Below are 11,194 nucleotides of genomic sequence, written 5' to 3'. Positions count from 1 at the left end.
AGACGTCAGTCATGGGCTCTACATGGGCAGTGTAGAGACAAGGTGGAGAGTGGGGGAAGGAGAAGGTTGGAGAGATAAGCAGGGGGCTTTAAATGGGAGACAGGAGGTGGACTTTTCCCTACAGGCAATGGGGAGCCCCTGAAGGGTTGGGAAAGATCACTTGGCCACGTGTTCCTCCAGACATCTGGCTCAGATCTCCCTAGGCTCAGAATGAGAGGATCAGGATGGCAGGCACCCCAGGATTGAGATCTCTGGCGAGAGCCTCAAATGCACATTCGGGCCTGACTGTCAGCTCCCCGAGGGCAGGCACACTGGCTGTGGTGTTCACCATATGTCACAGTTAGACATTCCTCTGCCCAAGGTCTGATCCAATTGAGAAAGAGTTCAGGAGAGTCAGCAGATGCAAGCCTGTGTGAAGGTGGTATTTGCAGATGTGGCTTGGGCTGATTTCCCACAGACAGGGGGCACAGGTGAGTGGGGCAGACCCCTTAGAAACTGTCACATGGAGGAACCTGAGCAGACAACTAGGGAGGGGGCTGGGCTCTGCATGGCCTATTTCTTTCTCCAAACTCACAGATCAGCTCATTTTTTTCCTCTCTCTGGGCGAGGAGTAAGGAGGGATAGGAGAGTTTGCTCAGGGAGCCCCTTCCACAGGGAAGGACACATCAGAAGTAGGAAAAGCATTGCCTTATCACCCAGCCCGGTCCCTAGCACATAGTAGGCACTCAGTAAACTCTGTGCCTTGTTTTCTCTGTGCCTTGAATGGGTACCTTGTGTGCACTGCAGATAGAAAAAAAGTCTTGTTCCTTACCTACCTGATTATCAGAAGGTGGTCTTACCCCCTGTCTTTAAAACCACTACCACCACCAGACCAGTGCTTGTCCACCTACCTGATTATCAGAAGGTGGTCTTACCCCCTGTCTTTAAAACCACTACCACCACCAGACCAGTGCTTGTCCTCCATGCTTTCCCTGAGGAAGGCCATCTCCCCTCCACCCCGTGGCTCTGGAGCTTTTTGTTCCTGGTCATTAAGCCCCCTCAGTTCCACCGTCCAGCCTGCCTCCTTGGACTCGGTGGAGGTCAGTGTCTGTGTCGCTGTCCCCTGTGTGCAGCACTTGGCCTGGCGTGACTCACAAGTAACCTGCCCTCTCCCAGGTGTGTGTGTGCTGAGGCCTTCCAGCTGTCCAAACTGGCAACAGGGATCCCCGTGAGCCTGGAAGGAAGGGGACTTAGGCCAGCTTGGGGTTTTGGTGGCTGGAAAATATCCCTTGGCCTGTGGATTTGCAGAAGGAGGGTGTGGCCTCATTAATATTCATGTCCTTGAATTAATCCCTGGATGGAAATCCCTGAACCAAATCCAAAGTTTTCCTTTCCAATCCCTCCAAAGTAGGAAGTTGAGAGGAGAGAGAAAAACCCACAGAACAGTAAATGAGGACGAAGCCTTGTGTCTCAGGACTTGGGAGGACCAGCTAGGAGAAGGGTCCTTCCTGTGTCAATGGCCAGTGGCTGGGAGCAGCCCTCAGCTCTTCCTGGTCTCTGGCGTTGGCAGCAGGAGTTGCCTATACTGGCCCTGCTTGCATTAGATGGGTTCTGATGCCATCTTCCCTACTGATTGGTCAGGAGGAAAGGAGAGGGGCTCGGGATGAGAGAAATTCTCTCCACTTCTCTCCCCACGGGATTATAGAATGTGAGTACATTTGTTTCCTATTGCTGCTTGTATTGAATTATCCCAACATAGAGGCTTAAAGCAACCCAAATTCACTCTCCTACCACCCTGGAGGTCTGAAGTCCTGATATCAAGGTGTGGGCGGGGCTGCATTCCTTCCAGAGGCTCCTGGGAGAGAATTTGCTTCCTTACCTTTTTCACCTTCTGCAGGCCACCTGCTGTTCTCCACTTGCCACCCCTCCCTGTATCCTGCACGTCCGCAGGGCAAGACTTCCCAGCTGCTCTCAGCTTCCATCATGCCACCATCTCCGTAATCTCTCTTCTGCCTCCTTCCTAGGAGGATCCGTGGGAGTACATCGGGCCCACCTGGATAAATCTCCCCATCTCAAGATCCTTAACTTGATCACATAGGCAAAGTCCCTTCTTGCCACATAAGGAAACATGGTCATGGGTTCTGGGGAGGAGGACGTGGACATCTTTAGGGGGCCCTTATTTGGCCTACCACCTTGGGCATCTGGCTCCGTGTTTCCCAAATGAGTGATCCATGGGGCCTGGCACTTCGGTGGCTTGCAGGGTGGGGCAGGAGGGGCCAGCTCGGATGCCCACCCACTTTAGTCATGAGAAGCTGTATTTTTCTCTCTGGTGTTTACTGGGGTTCCGTGGAAGGTTTCATATGAAGAAAAGGTTTGAAAACTGCTGATTTAATCTGATCTCTTTAGAATGAGGTCCAGAAAGGGCAAATGATTCACCTGATAATGAACAGTTAAAAAAAAAATGGCAGATTCAGTGCTAAACTCTGGTCCCCTGACTAGGTCCCACAGGTAAATGCCCTTTCTACTGGTCCCTCTCAGGGATAAAAAAAACAACCAAATTAAGAAGGGATGTGTTTTCAGTCAGAGTGGCTAAAATTAACAACTCGGGAAATAACAGATGCTGGCCAGGATGTGGAGAGACGGGAACCCTCTTGCACTGTTGGTAGGAATGCAGACTGGTACAGCCACTCTGGAAAACAGTGTGGAGGGTCCTCAAAAACTTAAAAATAGAACTACCTTATGACCCAGGAATAGCACTACTAGGAATTTACCCAAGGGATACAGAAGTGCTGATCCATAGGGGCATATGTACCCCAATGTTTATAGCAGCATTTTCAACAATAGCCAAATCATGGAAAGAGCCTAAATGTCCATCAACTGATGAATGGATAAAGAAGATGTGGTTTATATATACAATGGAATACTCCATGGCAGTGAGAAAGAATGAAATCATGCCATTTGTTAACAACGTGGATGGCACTGGAGGGTATTATGCTAAGTGAAATGTCAGTCAGAGAAAGTCAGATATGTTTTCATGCATATGTGGAACTTGAGAAACTTAGCAGAAGACCATGGGAGAAGGGAAGGGAAAAAATTAGTTACAGAGAGGGAGGGAGGCAAACCACAAAAGACTCGTAAATACAGAAGGTAAAAAACTGAAGGTTGATGGAGGGAGCAGGGAAAACGGGAGATGGGCAATGAGGAGGGCACTTGTTGGGATGAGCACTGGGTGTTGTATGTAAGCAATGTTATCACGGGAATCTACCCCCCAAAACCAAGAGCACACTGTATATACTGTATGTTAGCCAACTTGACAATAAATTGTATTAAAAAAATAATAAAAAGGAAAAAAAAAAGGTGTGTCCTCATTTACTGGTACAATGATCCTGAGTGAAAAGCAGAGGGGCATTGTTTTTGGGAGGGGTCTTTCTTCTTCCCTCCCTCCCTTTCTTTCCCTCTGTTTATGCTGAGAAATGCCCTGTTTGGTGACAACAGGTGGAGTTGCTGAAGTGTCACCAGGAAGAGACTTGAACCTGGCCGAGGCCTTCAGACAGGCCGCTGTTCCCATACCCGGCCTCTGCTATTCCCTCCTGCCTCCCCATCCCCGATCCTGGCTCTGGCTAGTTGAAATTGGTGGCGAGTCAGACACTCAGCCGTGTTCCTGCTCTGGGTCTTCTGGACCACAGATTGTCATTAAATTAACTGTGAAGATTTTCTGTGTGCACTGGGAGGCAGTGATGCAGGGGACATGGAGGGACTCGGGAGCTGTCATTTGCTCCTCTGGCCGAGGCTCAGAACTGTTGCCCTGAGCGGCTGGAGATGCGATAATTCAGTTGGGGGAGCACTGCCTCCCCCAGCCTGGGCCAGGCCCAGACACATGATCCAACCGACCGGCAGCCAGACTGATTTGCAAAATGGAACAATTAAATCTAAAGCGAGCTGTCTGAACTGATTTTTCCCCTTCATCCTCAGCCAGTTCTACAAACCCTTTTCCCGGCATTGTCTTCATTAGTGGCCAGGACAGCCTGGACAGGACTCAAACGGCTGGCTCCAAATTGTGTGCTCTGTGCCCTGAAACTCAGGCGTCTGTTACGCTCACCACCTGCCTGCACCGTTTGGATGTCCCTCTCCTGACTTCCCCAAAGTCAAAACTCTGGGGCATGCCCTGTGATTTCAGGGGCTGGGCAATTGTACCCAGCCACACAGCTGTGCAGGACCCAACTCCTGGGGGCAGCATTTGCTTCGAGCCCTATGTGAATGGTACCTCCTGGTCTTATGCAGGCAGTGCCCCCATTCTGTCCGCACAGGATCGAAAGGAGGGATCATTTCTGTGGTTGGTGCTTATGTTCTGACTCTTTTGTGTCTGGTGCTCAGTGGGGATGAGGTGGAAGAAAGAAAGGCTTTTCTCTTCAGCAGATGGAACAGCCCCGTTTCATTGCTCACTTCCGTCTGACCTGATAGATGGACACAGGATTGCTGCCCCTCTTATCAAGGGGTATAGGTTGAAAGGCCAGGGGTAGAAAGAACAGGGAAAAGAGGAGTCTTCCAGAGGCTCTAGGCAACATTCTGACGTAGCTTCTTAGAAATCTCATGTCAGTACTCAAGATGGGGAAATGGAGGCTCAAGAAAGGGCAGGGCTCAAGCACACCATGGAGGGAGATGGATCAATGCTAGCTTCTTTGTTATTCCTTGAGACCCTGGGCACATAGCTCTTGGGCTCAAGCATAGTACCTGGCACGACTATATATTGGTTGACTGAATTAATGGGAGTACCGATGATATATTGAAGAAGAAATGACAACTAGACCCATAGCTCTTCAAAGCCAGCGCCATCTTGTTTTCATCTGTACATTCCCAGGGCCCAGAAAGGCCTGGTATGCAGCAAATATTAAATAAGGATCCATTAAAGTCAATGTAATTGAGAGCCAGATGGCTGGATCTGAAACAGAGAGGCCATCCTTCCCCTATTTAGTAGTTGTTTGGGGAAATTAAAGGGAGCCATCCTCATTGGAACTTTTGGCTAGCTGTGGAGTATTCCAGAGTGAGGAACATCCTTCAGCATTGGGGCAGTTGTCAACAAAATTGGACTCTGGTCCCCATGATGTGTTGATGGCTGAGTCTCTTCTCTTCTCTGGACCTAGGTATCCCCTTCAGTAAAAGGAGGAGGATGGGCTAAATGGTCCCCATGCCCTTCCCAGCTCCAACATCTTGAGAAAGCCTAGGGGATTCTAATGTAGCCTAGGACCCAGGGCACATGAGTCTGTGCTACTGGGTTCTTGTCCTAATGACCTGGGAGATGTGGAGAGTGTCTGCTTCCCAAACACTTCCAGGCAATAGAGTCTGGAGCAGCCTGGGTTTCAGGGCCAGGTATCTGGAGGGAAAGTGAAGTCAGGCCCTGGTTTTTGGACTAGTGAGGGACCAACTCCCTAGCTTCCCAAGCAAGGAGGGCCTCTGGGAGAAGTTAGGACCAAGCCATAAACTGGATCTTGATGGCCTTGAGGCTGATGACATCCCTGAGGGCTCCACCTGGGGCACGTTGCTAACCTTGGGACACTGCATGGCAAAGTTGCCATTTCAAATGTCACTATTGCTAGTCCTGTGGGTGGGGGCACTTCTGGAGAGACAGGCTGGGCTGTAGAGGACATTAATGGACAGTTTAGTGTTTACATGGCCCTCAGAAGAGCTTTGGTTTCTTTGTATTCCTGAGTGAACCCCAAACTGCTCTGTAAGAGCTGAAGGAAGACAGGTAGTCCCCATGGTAACCTAAAGATTCGTTCCTGGAATTGTTGAGTGACTCAAATGATCTGCCATTGAACCAGGTCACATGCAATGTTTCTTATCTTTTCCCCAGCCATCTTAGGGTCTGTTCTCCTATAACTCATTCTTGGGCCATATTTCAACCTTTGTTGAAATACCTTATCTAGGCTCTCTCAATAGTATTATCTCAATAGCTGCAAATGCCAATGTTTACTTATTGTAGTATATACACATGTACAAATATATGTATATATGCATATATACACAGAGGAACAATACACAAGATCTCAATGCACACATGAAGATCTGGAATCACACAGACCAATGCTTTGAGCAGCTCAGGTAATCTTCAACAAGGCTTCCCTTCTTTGTTCTCTCTCTCTGTGAACAACACGATTCACCGAGAAATCCAGAGTCCTTTGTCACTTAGATACATAATTCACCAAACCCTGTTGTTTCTACTGCCCAAGTGACTCTGGAATTCCGCCCACCATTTCTTTCTCTGAAAGACGGCTGCTTCTCTATGGTTTTCTGGGCCATTGGCCTCTGCTCTCTGATTCAGCCACATCTCTGACTGCTCCCTTGGTCTCTATGGCTCAGCCATTCCCAGGCCTCGTGGTTCCCTGAATATGCCAAGCTTCTTCCTCTGTCTGCCTTCCTCTACTTGGAACACCCTTATACACCTCTGAGTATTTCTGTGACCAATGTGGATTATTTTTACTGATTCCTCTGGATTCAGCCTAGATATCTATTTCTCTTGCTGCCTTCTGCATTCCTTCATGTTGTTATGTAGTCTTCATTATAATCAGTTTCGTGCCTTCATAGGATTCTATCTGCTGGCATTCCCCCCTATCACATATTACTAGGCATAAAATGTGCTTACTCTGTTTCACCGTTATAGGTAGTGATGCATGGTGTTTTCGTGATCTTTGGGGGGCACTGTAGGGCAGTAATTAAGACTGGCTCTAGATTTGGATCCTGGTTCTATGGCTATATCAAAAGTTGTCAAACTCTTAGTGTCTTGGTTTTGTTATCTATAAAATGGGCATAAACAGTATCCATTTCACAGGGTTGTGAGAATTACGTGAGAAAACACATATATAAAGTGTTTAGCGTCTGGCCCAGTTACTATAACCTATTATTTCCTTTCTTATTGTGGATTACAGATATATTGCAGGTATATTCCCAGAAGTAAGATTATTGAATCAAAGTTTAGAAGGTTTTTATGGCTCTTGAAATGTTTTGACAAATTGCTTTTGAAAAAATTATGCCTCTTTCCCTCACACCAGCAATACCCCAGCAACAGCTGGTTGCTTTCTCTTGTCTACACCATAATTCAAAGTGCAGATCTTAGAAGATGAAAACCATGATGGATTCCATGTCTGTGCTTTTGGACCCTCTGCCGGCTCGCTTCCACTCAGCTCAGTCCTGTGCTCCTAGCCCAGAGGGCTGTCTCTTGCCTTTAGTGTGCCCTGTACTGCTTGGCACTGTATTTTTCTAATTGTTTTGTGCTATAATGATTTATTGAGATATTAACATGTTTTGCTCTCACCGTGATTACTATCATTCCCTCCCCAATTCAAGATGGCAGCCATGCTTATTCTCTCCCATTAGTTGGGTTTGTGTTGCAAAGCATTGTGGGACCCATGTGCAGCATGGGGGTGAGCAGGGCAAGAGCAAGGAGATGATGGGTACTAACCTGACCACTGGACCTGCCTGTTGGGATTCAAGCTGGAGCTATTGAAGCACTCAGAGATGGGACCAGATGGCAGGTGGGAATGCAGAGTCAGGTAGAGCTGCCTTGGGGACCTGGGAGGGCAGGGGCTTTATCTGTCTCATTCCCTGTTGGATGCTAAGCACTTAGCACAGTAGTAAGTGTTTAAAAATACTTGAAATGAAGGGATATATATTGAGGACAAGATCTCTGTGGGTGGCTGTGAGCATGAAACCAAGGTTCTGGTCAAAGATCCTGGGCTCAGGGTGGGGCCTGCTTTATATTTATATATATATATACACACACACATATATATATATATACACACATATATATATATATATGTGTGTGTGTATATATATATATGTATATATGTGTGTGTGTATACACACACACATATTTACACACATATAAAGTATATATATATTTATACATATATAAAGTATACATATATATAAAGTATATGAAGTATATATATGTATAAATATATATATATGTATATATATATAAATACATACATACTTTATTGTCAAGTTGGCTAATATACAGTGTGCTCTGGGTTTTGGAGATAGATTCCTGTGATAACATCGCTTACATACAGCACCCAGTGCTCATCCCAACAAGTACCCTCCTCAATGCCCATCACCCATTTTCCCTTCTCTCCCACCTCTCCATCAATCCTCAGTTTGTTCTTGGTATTTAAGGGTCTCTTGTGATTTGCCTCCCTCCCTCTCTGTTTATAACTACTTTTCCCTCTTCCTTCCCCCACTGTCTCCTGTTAAGTTTCTCAAGTTCCACGTATGAGTGAAAACATGATATCTGTCTTTCTCGGGGAACCAGGCAGATCTTAGAGTACAGGTCCAAGTAGAAACACAGGCAATGAGTTACCTACAGTCATGGGAAGAGGGGATGGTGGGGTTTGGGACCCAGAATGGCCCTGCCTCTGCTCCTGGCTCTGGCAGGATTGCAAGCTATCATTCTAGGCCATACTGCATGGTAGCCTGGAGTCACCCCCAACCGTGGTCATGGTAGTTCTGGCCTTCACCCTCAGTATGAGTAGTAATGCATGACTGCAGAAAGCAAAGGCCCCAAGGCCATCAGTCAGGACCAATAGCTGTTGTGGGTATGGCTGTTGTCCTGACAAACTTGGGTGAGTAAGAAATGCCCTGACACCTCTTTAAAATCATATTGGCTCTCTAAGCCCTTCATCCTGCCAGGATGGTTTTGTCTTCTGATCTGATCGAGTCTCCTTCCTCTGGCCCAGGGCTGTGTGTAGGTCTCCGGGGTCTCGTGCTGAGCAAAGGCTCCTGCAGCATCTACAGCTGCCCAGGCTTGGTCTCAGGAATCCTGGTACCTCAGCCAGCCCCTGGGGGATCTCCATCATCACCTCCTCCACAGGCTACTTCGGGTCTATATCCAGTACCTGCAGACTTCTAACTTCCTGACCTCTCAGATAAACAACCTCACCTTCCCCAATTTCCTGCTGTTCTTGTTCTGCCCCTCTTCAAAGAGACACTGCTCTCTTCTCATGTCCTGGATCACCGAGCATCAGCCACTAATGAGCTGACGCTCTCATAGAAGCCAGGAGATTTTCTGTAAGCAGCCTCTATTTTAGGCCCTGGGTAAGCTAGTTGCCTTTGAGCCAAGGGGTTACTCAGGCCCTGGCCGCCTTCTTGGAGGGTGGGGTGGGGGTGTGAGGAAATTGCAACAAGAACAAAATGCAGATGAAGGTTACAGCAGATGACCTGTCGCCCCAGCATCAGCCATGCGGGGCATATGGTAGGAGTTTCATAAATTTGTGCCTGTTGATTGATAATTCAGGTTAAAAAAAAATGTCCCTATTATAGAAAAAGGGAGCCTTTTGTGTGCGTGTGTGCACGCGTGCGTGCATGTGTGTGTGTGTGTGTGTGTGTGTGTGTGTGTGTGTATTTTGGTGAGCAGAAGACCTGAGAGAATCTAAGGCACTATTTGCAGAGACTGAATTCAACACATGCTACCCAGAACTCAGCGACTGCAGGCTGGTTAAAAGGTTTATAATTAAGTTAATATTGCATTGTCATTTCAGGTTCCAAACTGGGAGATCTTTAACCCCTCTCCCCCCAGCAGAAAAACTCTCAAGTCTACCACTAAATTACAGTCAACACAGCGTTGATTTAAAAGAACAGCATGAAATTATTCATCAGGCATCAGGTCCAACAAACCTGAGTTGGTTTTCCTAAGTCATTTAATAGCTAATTACATGCTGCATAAGGTAAAAATGCAGCAAGGCCCCACTAAGAATAAATCCAGTTGTTTGCAAGGCACATTATAGAAATTTAAGTTGAGCCTGCTCCTACCTTCAGTGACTGCATATAGCATACAGTGGTTTTTGGCAAGTGAAAGACCCAGAAATAGAACCGCTGTTTTTGTAACAACCCTGTTACCTTTAATGACCATTTTCTTCCCTTAAGTGCAGCAAAGTATGAAAATATTGCTGTGCTCTTTGGTGCAATTTTCCTACTGTGATTTTTTTTTTTTTGCCATTAAAAGCCCCAAGAGAGTGCATTTCTCTGCCTACTTATTAGCTACTGTCAAAAGATAGTGAAATTCATGAAAAAGCTCAACTGTCAATCCCCAACAAATATGCAATTATTTCAGGCTGGTGTTTTAAGCAAAAATGGTTTTCATGGCAGAAATTTGCTTCTATTTTCTGAACAGGGATGGGGATGTTTTTGCTTCTACCTGTTCCACTTTCTCTGGGCATCTCTCAGGAACAGCTGTTCGAACACACAGAGGTGAATTTCCACTAGCAGGGCCCTGACATTCAGCTGAATTAAATGCCAGTTTGGGTGCCCTTTTGTGCATCCGTTGGTGAGGGGAGAGCACAAAGTAATTTCTCTTCCAGCCTCACAAAGCCCATCATTCCAGGACGTTACACCGGGATGCTGGGCAGTAAATGACAGAAGGGCTTGGAAGGGAGGAGAAAATAGATGATCCTGTCCCTACAATAATACAGGGAAGATATATAAAGGCAAGTAAGTGGTAATGTTCTTAAAAGATAAACAATTGACTGCCTGTCACAAGTAATTGATGACTGAGATCCTGAAGAATGTGGCCATGATAAAAAATACATAGAGGAGCATACACACACCATATTCTCCTGACGTATTGTTGCTTTCCTCTTTGTGGGAATCTTTGCAGGATCAAATTAGAAGTACTATTTGCTGAGAGGCAATATTCTCCACTCTGAAAGCAGAGCTCCTTGTCTCCCGGGGAGCCTTCGTTTGACTTTCATCTTGATATTGAATTTAAGCCTCGTATTTTATGATAAATGCATGTGGCCCTTGGCCCACCTGGTAATAACTACTGCCCTGAAGTGGAAGCTGCACTCACCAGAAGGACTGGGAGTAGGCTTGTCTGGTGACGTAAACTTCTTGTATTCATTAACTAAAATCTTTCTCTGGTTTGAACAGTCCTTTGTGGGGTTCTTCCCAAAATGCATTTGCTTGCTTTGCTGTCTGGCCAGAGTTAAGAATACCATCGTGAATGGAATTGAATTCCTGGAGGAAGGAGCCTTCCTGTGGTTCTGCATGGCTCAGAGGGCAATGCCAAGGCCAGCAGGTGGAAGCCGCAGGGACCCTAACATCAGTTCCCTGGGGGCAGGGGGCTGGCACAGAAATGCTGGGCTGCCTTGGGAGGTGGATAATGAGTCCCCTACTACTGGGAGGAATCATCAGTGGAGCTGGAAGAACTCTTGGAGAGTCT

Source organism: Prionailurus viverrinus, chromosome D2 (genome assembly GCF_022837055.1).
Source record: "Prionailurus viverrinus isolate Anna chromosome D2, UM_Priviv_1.0, whole genome shotgun sequence".
Classification (NCBI taxonomy): domain Eukaryota; kingdom Metazoa; phylum Chordata; class Mammalia; order Carnivora; family Felidae; genus Prionailurus; species Prionailurus viverrinus.
Note: the sequence above shows the minus strand (reverse complement) of the source record.